Source organism: Empidonax traillii, unplaced genomic scaffold (genome assembly GCF_003031625.1).
Source record: "Empidonax traillii isolate 1590-97213 ecotype Southwest subspecies unplaced genomic scaffold, ASM303162v1 scaffold100:size1405979, whole genome shotgun sequence".
Lineage (NCBI taxonomy): Eukaryota > Metazoa > Chordata > Aves > Passeriformes > Tyrannidae > Empidonax > Empidonax traillii.
In genome coordinates, this window is record NW_020955293.1 from 158708 (window position 1) to 169477 (window position 10770).

A 10770-nucleotide genomic window follows, 5' to 3' on the forward strand; every position below is an offset into this window, starting at 1 on the left:
GTGTTTAAGGAATGACTGGACGCGGCACTTAGTGCCATGGTCTAGTTGGCAGGGTGGTGTTTGGTCATAGGTTGAACTCGATGATCAGCGGTCTTTTCCAGCATTGTGGGATTCTCATGTTATAGTCTAATTCAAGTAATGCTGGAACTGGAGGTGATGTAAGTAATAGGTTCTTCCTTGGATGAAATATATTAGGAACATGATTCGCAGATGCCATCCATGTGCAGACACCTTACTGCTCAGGTTTTGTGATGAGGAGTGCAAATGTACCTTTTTCACTGTACAAAAAAATCACACTTTTCAAATAACAGCTGAGAAGGAAGTATTCTATACCGATGAGTGCTCAGCATTGCAGATTGGCAAATCATCACCCCATGTTCCAACATCTCTTACCATATCCTACTTCTCTCTGAGGAGGAATCTATCCTGCACTCCCCAACCTCTCATCCACCCTGGCTCTCAGTGGTGCAGCCTTATTAATTTCATGCAGTGCACAGTGAAAATCTATCCATGTTAATTTTACTTCTACAAAAACTGTGACAATTTGCTAGCTGACACTATGAGTATCAAATACTTTTAGTGAATATATGGTAGAACAAAAATTCTTCTTTCCTTGTGTTTTCCTTCACCCAAAATGTTGACTTATTTTTTCATCTGCTTACTTATTTCAGGAGACCCTTTTTTTTTCCCTTTGTATAAACATTCAAGAAGGCAGGATTAACTAAACTAGAGCAAACGGAATTTTATTTAAAAGATTTCATCATTCCATGATGGATTTGTACTGATAAAATATTCCATCAGGACGTTTGTTGGGAAAAACGGCCGGGTTGGACAGAGCCACAGTGGCCATGTGAGGGGTGTAGTTGCACCTGGAAGACTTCCTGTAAAGAAACCTGTGTGTATGGTAAGACAAAGGCCATGGTGCATCACTACAGATAGCTCTAGACAAAACCCAAAACAATAAGCAGTGCATATATTAGAATGTTTTAGGATAGTTATTACTCTTTCAGATAATTACATATGCACATACAGGTGTATGTATATATGTGTGTGTACACATTTGGCAGCTGTTACTGTGATTAACATCCTTTTTACAGAATACTTTTCATTTGCACAGGTCGGGCAGGATGTGGTACTTGCTCTGGTTAGATTACTGCCCTCTACATTTGGGTTCACTGTAGTCAGTGGTTGTCTTCCTGTTCCTTATTCTTCATTTCCTCAATGCAGAGAGACACCTGTATCAGCATTTGTAAATTTAAGTGCTGCAAGCGGTATCCGATAATTTCATTGATTTGTTTTCACTGAGTGTTTACTTGCTTATAAACTTAATTTCTCCACTTGTGTGCTTCCTTGAGATGAATTCTTAAAACATTTAACAGGCTACCCAAAGCAGAGCAAGTATAATGGTGCAGCAACGTTCAATCACAGGTTACAGATTCCATTGCTAAGCTAAATTTTTGTATCCTGATGAGAATCTGCCCTAGGCATACAGGCTAAGAATAACAGAATCCATGTATGATTAGATTCAGGGACTGTTCCTGCGCAGATAAATTAATAAACATTCATTTTTATACCATGAAATACATAATCACAGTAATTTATTAATTATATGTAAACCCAATATGCATTTTTCAGTTGCACTTTGTAAATGTGTTACTTGACAAGCCAAAAAAACCCATTTGGAATAATTTTGTAATTTGAAATCAGTCTATTTTGTAATTTAAAATCAGATGACAATACTAAAAAAAAAAAGCAGTGTGGCCTTGGATGGTAGTTCAGTATCTGCAGTGATCTGAAGGGTGGCCCATTACTTTTCTGCATTCTGCCTACTATGTGCATTGAAGTGCCAAAGTCCTGCACCCCAATGATTTCAGACAATTCCTTTTCCAGTGTGACACATCGACAAGGGAAGCTGCATTAAGGAGAACAAGACCCTTTATGTTCACTCTTTTGACAAGGGTCTGAAAATGCAGCAGATTATACACTTGTACCTGTGTCTCCAGTGGGGCAGGTGGGCAAGGACAGGTGAGAAATGGCCAGACCACCTATCTCTGTAACCTTGCACCCTGTCCCAGGGGCCTCACAAGCTCTAATTCTGTGGACTAGTAAGAGAGAGATAGATAAATCTATTACTTTCTGCAAATGTAGTCTAGGCAATTATTCTTGCAATCAAATAATTATTTTCTGTGCCACTGGATTTCTTCTATTAGTATGCACTGTGCCAAATAATTGCTTTCAGGCTTTTGAATGAAAATAGTACTAGGGATATTTAATGAGTGTTACATTACTCTTCGTCTTGAAATACAAAAATAAACAAAGCTTTCATTAGTCTTCAATCCATTATTCATGTACAGGCATTCACTGTAGGTTTTCTGACATTCAGAATTAGTAATTCCAGCCATAGCACTACAAGTAGTGCTAACCAATCTTACTTGAAGACATTCAATTTTAGATATTTTATGATCATAGAGTCATATGTTCTGGGTTGGAAGGGACCTTAAAGATCATTCAGTTCCAACCTCCCTGCAATGAGCAGGGACGCCTCTCCCTAGACCAGGTTGCTCAGAGCCCCATCCAACCTGGCCTTGAACACTTCCAGGGCTGTGACATCCACAAATACGTGTTCTAACATAAAGTAATAAAATAGTAAGTCATTTGCAGTGTGGAGACTGTGAATGTTGGCAAGCTGTTTGAAGATACTCTTTTGAAAACTGATTATTTGGAGAAAACATAAATACTACTAAATGGTATCATAGGCTTCTTATCCCATTAAAACACCTTCAATCAGCTCTGCTGTCAGCTACATAAAACAGAAAAATAAAAGGCTATTAAGCTCTTTCTCAAACCTCAATGTTAGTATGTTTGAATTTAAATAGTACAGTGATCTATTTTAGTAAGTGTGAAAACACAGGGGACAAACACAAGGGATCATATTAAAACCTTGGAAAACAAAACATTCTCAGTTACAGTCTTTACATTGCAACACTTTTCAAAAAACTGGCTTATATACCCAGGAGTGTTTCAGATGAAAAAGTGTTGTTATTCTTGTGATAGATTAGATTTAATTATTCAAAAAATTATATGTGCTAAGGGCGGAATTAGTGTAAAGTATGATCTGAGTCCCATTTCTGTAGGTGAAGCAGAGACAAAGTAGGCAAAGAAGTTTAGCACATTCACCCAAGAACTGTAAATATTAGAATGGATATTTGCTGGCATCACAAAAGGAACTTCTCCAACAAAAGTTGACTGTATGGGTAGTGTAGAGGTTGTATACGGAACCGCTTCTGCGGAACATTTTTATTCAGAGAAATAGTTGCAGATTGACAATGACTGAAAAGAAAATGAGAAGGCACATGGAACATGGGAAAAAAAGAAACAACCCACAGTTACTTATCCACAGTGCTGAGTAACAGTTAAGAACCAAAGTGGAAGTGAACACCAGGAAATGCTGCTGTAGGGGAGGCTGTCTGGAACGATAATAATCCTTACTATATCATTGAAAACTGGAAGGTGTAGTAGGTGCTAGAGTATCTGAAAAACCATTTATGAAGAAGGATCATGACACTGTTACAGGTAACTGGCCGTATCCTCTGTGGTGGTGGAAACTGGTGTAGCTCCACCAAAGGAGAGAGAACCAAACTGATGTTCCTCATCTGAGGACCAGGCCCACTGATTTGTGAGGTAGGAGCTTTCACAGTCCATTTTATAAAATGAATATATCTCTGTTCTTTTGTTGATGATCACTTCTCTTCCATGGCTTGAGTGCTAGAGAAGAAAAATTTGCATTTCTGTTCTACAGTTTGCTTGAAGCAAATGGCAGCAAGTACCAGCAAATGACAGAAAATGACAATGAACATGGGCTCAAGCCATATTGTGTACTTAATGCAGATAAAATGCTTGTAACTTTGGTATCCTTTGTACAATAAAGTGATTTTATATATTATATATAGATTTTATAATATATGAAAGTGTAAGTAAGAGGATGTTTTGCATTAGTTGAGGAGATATCAACTCACTAACACACTGATACATGGTTTAGTCAGTTATTTTGTTATATAACATGATGTGTGATATATATTTAAATAAAAAAAAAAAAAAACTGTGCTTAAATTCAAAGATGGCTTGATGGCATTCCTTTCTGTGATAGTCTGTTCTGTATACTACAGCCTAGTCGCACGTGATATGTTTTTTCTTTAGTATGTACCTCTTACACACACTGATCTTTTTTCAACATGCCTACACTTTGCTTATGTTCCTAGATTTTGCTTTAGTGTTGCTGAGGTCTAATGAGAAAGCCTATACCATAATATGAAACATTCTTTCACTGATAGAATAAGGGATGATGAAAAACATCTTAATGGTGTTTACTATTTGCCCAGAGGTATTGTATACTTTTATAATTGCCTTGATTAAATTTGCACTTTGTAAAATGCAGTTATTTCGATGTGCTGTAGCAGTTTGAATTTCATTTTTGTGTGGAAATACATTTCATATTATGTATGAAAGTGCAAATACACTTGAAGTTTAGAAAGAATCCTAGTTTAAGCAAGTTTATTTCTACTACTCACATTATTTAGAAATATGTAATGAGTACTTAAATGTGCCCATATGGAAAGATAATTAAGACTTTATTATCCAAAGATGAAGACCTCTTTTAGAATGTGATAAAGAATCATTTTATTTATTTTACAGTAGAAAAATGTGAGCCAAATGTGTACTGAACCCCGAAGTCACCGAGAGCTGGAAAAGATCACAAGTCCACCCACTTCCATAACAAGGCATCCTATTCCATGGACCATATTTTTTCCTAGTCTGAGAGAAATTCAGTTCCTGGTGATCAGGCATTCATAATCCCTGATCTGCAGCATCAGAAGGGCATTAGGAACAAATTCTTCTCAATGAATAGAGAGGGATGAGGAGGTAAATGCATTCACATACTTAGCATTAGATACCTAAATGCCCAGGTTAGGAGCTTGCACTCCTTCTGTAGTTAACTGACCATTGCACTCCCCATGTACAGAGCCTGAAGAGCTACTTTCCTAAACTAGTCTCCCAAGTCAGATAGCAAAAGCTATAAGGGAGAATGTCTTCCAAATAATCTACATAATTTAATTTTAATTCTTTCATTGATTCTGTATTCAGGCTAAATATTAATTTAAGCTGAAGAATGTTTTGATGTGCAAATAAACTATTGTAAGAGACAATGCTTCTCTCTTTGACAAGGCTATGAAAGGCTGGTGTGACTTCCATTGGCATCTCCTCACTTTTACATGTTAATGATCTGTGAAGTTCAAACACCGTTCAGAAAAATGATCAGCCTCTTTTTGCAGCAGCTTTGAACTTTCTTTATTCCAAAGGGCAGCTAGAACTATAATTAGGTACAGCTAGTCTTCATTATTTAGCTCATTTATTATTTACATCTTCCTCCCACAGGGCCTGTGAACCTCACATCTTGTGCTGGCAGAGATGGGAGTCTGAATATTGCTTTGCTTGCTTTCACCAGCTCCAAGCAACACAGCACTTCCTGTGGCAGGGCCCTTGATTTGTAAGCTGGGCTTTAGGGTGCTGAGCTAATGCAACCAGTGATGTTACAGCCTGTAGCATCTCAAGCTCAAAATTTACCAGTGTGGTCTTTCCACTTTTCGGGCAATCAGAGACAAATTCCCCCTGTACACGGTTACTACCAGCATATACTGTAATTTTTATTGCTCCCTCACTGCGGTCTTTCCTCATCTCATGCTGGGTAAATTATTGTTTTGACATTTTGTGGGTTATTGCATTACCAAGTTCTACAAGTCTCCTGGGAGGTGGGAGGACACGTAACTGTAATTTTCAGTGGAGATAAATACAAGAAAGTTACCATGGGATGGAGTTTTAGGCTATGTTGGGTTTTTTTAGAGCTCCTGATGGTCAGTAACACACTGCCTTTTTGAAAAGATCCTGCATGACCAGAATGGTAGCAGCTTTAGTAACAAGTTGCATTGTCTTGTCGTGCTCTTTAAAAACAAGTTTCCTCTTTTCTACAGCATGCAGAGTTAATCTTTCTGGGATGCCTTCTACCCCAAATCCTTCTCTGTGAAGGACTAGCAGATGGAAAGGCAAGAACTTGAGAACAGCCTGGTGGGTATTGAGTGGGTGAGGTTAAAGTGGAATACAGTAGAATTGCTAAAATGGATTTGAAATTTCTGCTGAGCTTTCCCCCCTCCTTCCCCCCATTCTAAAGAGAATAAATAAAGGTTTAGACTACAAGTTGTTTTAGAAAGAGGGCAGTGCGGAAAAGGAAAACCAGTGACCTACTTAAAGAGAAATTAAAATGCATTACACCTCTTGGGGTTGAGGTTACAGAAAAATAGTAACAAAAAAGTGCAACACAATGACTTTGTGCATGAAAGGAGACAACATTTTCATTTCTTCCCTAGAGGCAAAAAATTCTTCCAGGAATTAATTTGACTTCTGGTCAAATTATTATTATGCAGTTGTTATTATTATGCAGTTTAAAGGGTAGTTTTTACTTTGCCTAGTAAGACTTTTAGGGCACTGGCTTTCTAATGCATTAATATCTTGTCTAAAAACAAATGCTTCTCGTTCTGTCAGGTATCCTAGGGCACAATAAGCTTCTGCCATTCTTGTCTATTATCCTTAAAAAAATAAAGTAACTTTTTTTTTTTGCTTCTGTCTATTAACATAGACACTATCTGAAGTGACCAGAAGCTGTTTTTCATTTGTCCTTTAATATTTGGTCTGTTCACCTTAGATGGTCCTTCCAGGACTTCATGCTTCTGTTGGAAGAGCTCTTGCTATCACCAGATCAGATCAGCCTTTCCCTTACATCAAAGCGGGTCCTCAGGGAAGAAATCTGTTTTACCTACTAAATCAAAACACACGGTCCTAGTCAGAGCTACCTTCACACTTCCTTGGATAATAATTATAAGCACAGGAATTATGTTTGTCTTATATTCAAAGCTTTGAGAGTAATTAAGTATGTTGGGAACAGACAGTCTGATTTGATGCCTTTGTGGATTACTAGGATCCAGCTGTTCCACACTTTTGATACCCGCAGTGACACAAATCGCTGCCACATCAACGGGAGCATTGTGATGCACAGGTCCTGCTTACAACACAAGAGCCTCCCACACCTGTGTCCCGTGCACACTCACACCTTTCTGGGGCCCAGTGCCAAGCCTGAGTGCCAACAGTGTGACTGCCAGAGCCTGGGCCAGACTTTAACCATGAAAGCTGACACAGTGATTCATGCTCACGTTGGAGAGCGTGAGAGGAGAGAGGGGAGCCATCTATCAGACCCAAAAACATTTATGTGCTTACCTGTCTGCAACTTGCTATTCCTGCCACAATAGATGGTGAGGTTTCAAATTTCCCATTTGTCTTCCTCTTCTGACCCTGTTCCTAAGGACTTAATTTCATCCTCTCTTTTAGTTTGTTGCCCACTCATCACATATCTTAAATCATCTTCAGCCTTCTAGTCATTCTTTGGTTTGTGTTCTTCACAGATCCAGACATGATTTAACCCCTCCCTTCTTTAAATAATGCCCTTGAACTCACCTGCCTTTCCTGTTTATTGCCTCATCATCTTTTCTCTTTTCATCTCTCAGCATGCAATTGCTATCTGGGATTTCATCAAAAAAAACTCCACTTTAATGCATCTTCTGCTCTTGTACTTTGCTGACATCTATTATTTATTTCTGTAACTGTCACATTCTATTCTTTCTCCTGAGTAAATGTCCTGGTGATTTCAATCTTTCCCCATTCACAGCCATTCCAAATATTGCTGCAAACACTGTTTCCATACATTTGGCCACAAAATAAGGGAAAGTTCTGGCTTTCTTTTATTCTCCAGAGGTTTGGGTTTGCTTTCAAGGCAAGCTGCAATTGTAAAACTTTTTATTCCTTCCATTCAATCCCCATAATTATTTTGATTCAATTGTACCATAGCTATTCTGTGTCAGAAAGCTGAGTGACAACATGGGACCAGCAAAGACACCAGGTATCATTTTGCATTGAGGACTCAACCTGACAAAATTCCTGGTCCAATCTGCACTACACCTGCTAACTGTCAATCACTCCTCAAAGGTAAGCAAGGACCTACCTTGGCACTAACTCATCAACAGAAATGTCTGTCTCCACTGCAAGTGCTCTCACACAGAAGAGTGCTCTGTCAGTCATGGACATTGTTCTTGTACAGAGTGACAAGAGATCGCCTGACTTGGAGTCGCCAGCTCATATTTGGCATGAATTCAACCATCTGGGCTGCAGGATGGTGAGCCATGAACAAAAACTGAGTATGTGGGAGCTCCTGGGCAGGCCCGTGTGCAGGTCTGGTCAAGGTGGTTTCTATGGGGAATCTCCTATTACAATATGCATTGCCCACTTTTTTCATGCTTTCCCTGTTCTACCCACTGGAGAGATATTTCTATATATATGAATATATAAAATAACCTTTAAATTCCTTGTTAAAGTTCTTCTTTGCTCTGATGACAGTTAAGACTGCTGGAACTGATACCAATTGCACTGATGGGTAGCATTGTTTCATTTCCTTGCACTTCCCCATCTGAACTCTCCTGTTTAATGCTTTGATTTTACCTCCTGCAGACGAGGATAGGACGTAAGAGGGGCTTTACTCAGAGGAACTGTTTCAGTGACAAAACTAGTTCTAATATAAAAAAGCTGTACTGGAAATTACTGTAAAGACCTGAGTGGAAGAGTGGTGTAAAGGAAAGGAGAACCAAATCCCTGTTCCACGGCAGATCAGTTTCTGATCCATTTGTGGTGTGGATGATTCTAAACTTCCAAATGTAATATTTATTATCTCAAAATCTGCTCAAATCAGTAAATGTTCAGTGCTTAGAATGCTGCCTTTCCTATTTTACACAATATAACTACAGTTGGTGCTAAGTTATTCCTATTTATTCTGGAAATACAGAATGTATTACTTTGCTCTTAATACTCTGCATAGACTGAAACCATCTGCTGGGGTTCACAGCTGAAGAACAGGAGATTATAAATTCCCGCTAGTATTTATATCCATCCCTCATTAAACAAGTAATCCTTTAAACAAGTAATCATTACTGCTGCAAAGTTGTAAGCCAGAGAAGTGTACAATAGTAATCTTAACATTTAAGCACATGAATGACCCATTCCCTTTTTGAAAAAAACCACAAAATTTACGTGCACATATATCTTTTGCTTCTACCTGATGGGAGAAGACAGCTTAGAGTGGCTCAGGTAGAGGAGGAGTGGAGGCTGTTCTCAGGTGAGTCAGTGACTCACTCCATGCAGAATAAAACGTGATTTGACAAAAGAAAGAAAATCGTGCTATACCCAGTTACACAGTCAGCTAGTTTATCTCCAGAATGGCAGGAAGCAAGACTCAGCAGGGATAGCTTTGCAATGAGAAGACCTTTTTGAGAAATATATTTTGTTTGCATTGTACCCAAACATCCTACAGGTCGACTTCAGTTAAAGTAGAAACATGAAGCGTCCTGTTTGCCTTGTACCCAGACATACCACAAGACTGTTTGACTTAGGAAGTGAAATATTGTGTAATGTCTGTTTGCTTGGCATAGTTGCACAAAAATAGTAGAGCTAAGATAATTGTACCCAGTCTGCAAAAAACTTGAATCAGATGTGCAGCGTGCAGTCTGCAAACCACCCACCTGAAGAGGCTGGACTGGACCTGTGCACAGAAAGATGTAAAATCTGTCTGGCAAACCAGAAAAGACTGCCTCTGACCTAGGGAAAGAGGAAGCAAACCTTTGGACCACGCTGGTCTTGATCCACACAAAGACTATCTGTAAACACAAGTGATACACAGTGGAGGTTGGGGAAGGGAGAATATGCCCCCTTCAGTTCTGACTTCCCACGGAGAAGCTGGAAAGCAGTCAAACTCAACCATCACTGCCTTGCGGGCTATAAGAATTGTCAAATGATGCAGCTGTGAGAAATGACAATGCAGCAGCAGTCTCACGGTGTTGTAGACCAAAGGATTCATGTTTAGATCTGTATGTTTAATTAATGCTTGATTTTTGGTTGCTGACAGGTGGATTGCCTGAAAGCTGAGCATAAATAGATGCCTGCTTAAATTATTGACTGACTTATCCTCTCAGAACTCTCCCATTACAGTGGTCCCCAGGTCTCAGCTGGAACAGTTGGTGAAAAGCAGTTTCTGGTACCAACACCAGTCTACCAGACTTTGTAGGACCTGGAAAGAAACTTCTGCTGGAGGTGTAATACCACACAGAAGCTGAGGACAGGCACAGGATATCTGTGAATCCAGTAGACCAGGTCTCCTGTACGAGTAGATACTGGAGTGGTTTTAATCCATGCATTGAACACTAAGTATTCTCACTGGGTTCTGGATATTCAGTGTATGTAAATAGAATTGTATTCTACACCTTACCCATGCCTACTCTCTCTCATCCTCTGGCAATCAATGTATTGATTTAGTCTCGGTCTTAAATTCAGCTAAATTACACCAGAGGTGAATTTGGTCCTATCTGATTGGTAAGTAGATTTTTCTTCTGTCCTAAATATAACAGAAAGAGAAATAAGAGCAGCAAGGCTAAATATGTTAGAACAGATTTAAATCCTTATTTAGCTTTTTTTATGTGATGCAAGTCTTCAGCTCACTATCTACCCTTATGATTCCTAGAACATATTTTGGATGATGATGCTGCACTCTTTCTGGAAGTGTTTACTCAAAGTATTTGTTGTATTTGCGCAACATTTTACAAACAAGATAGGTCAGATTTTTTC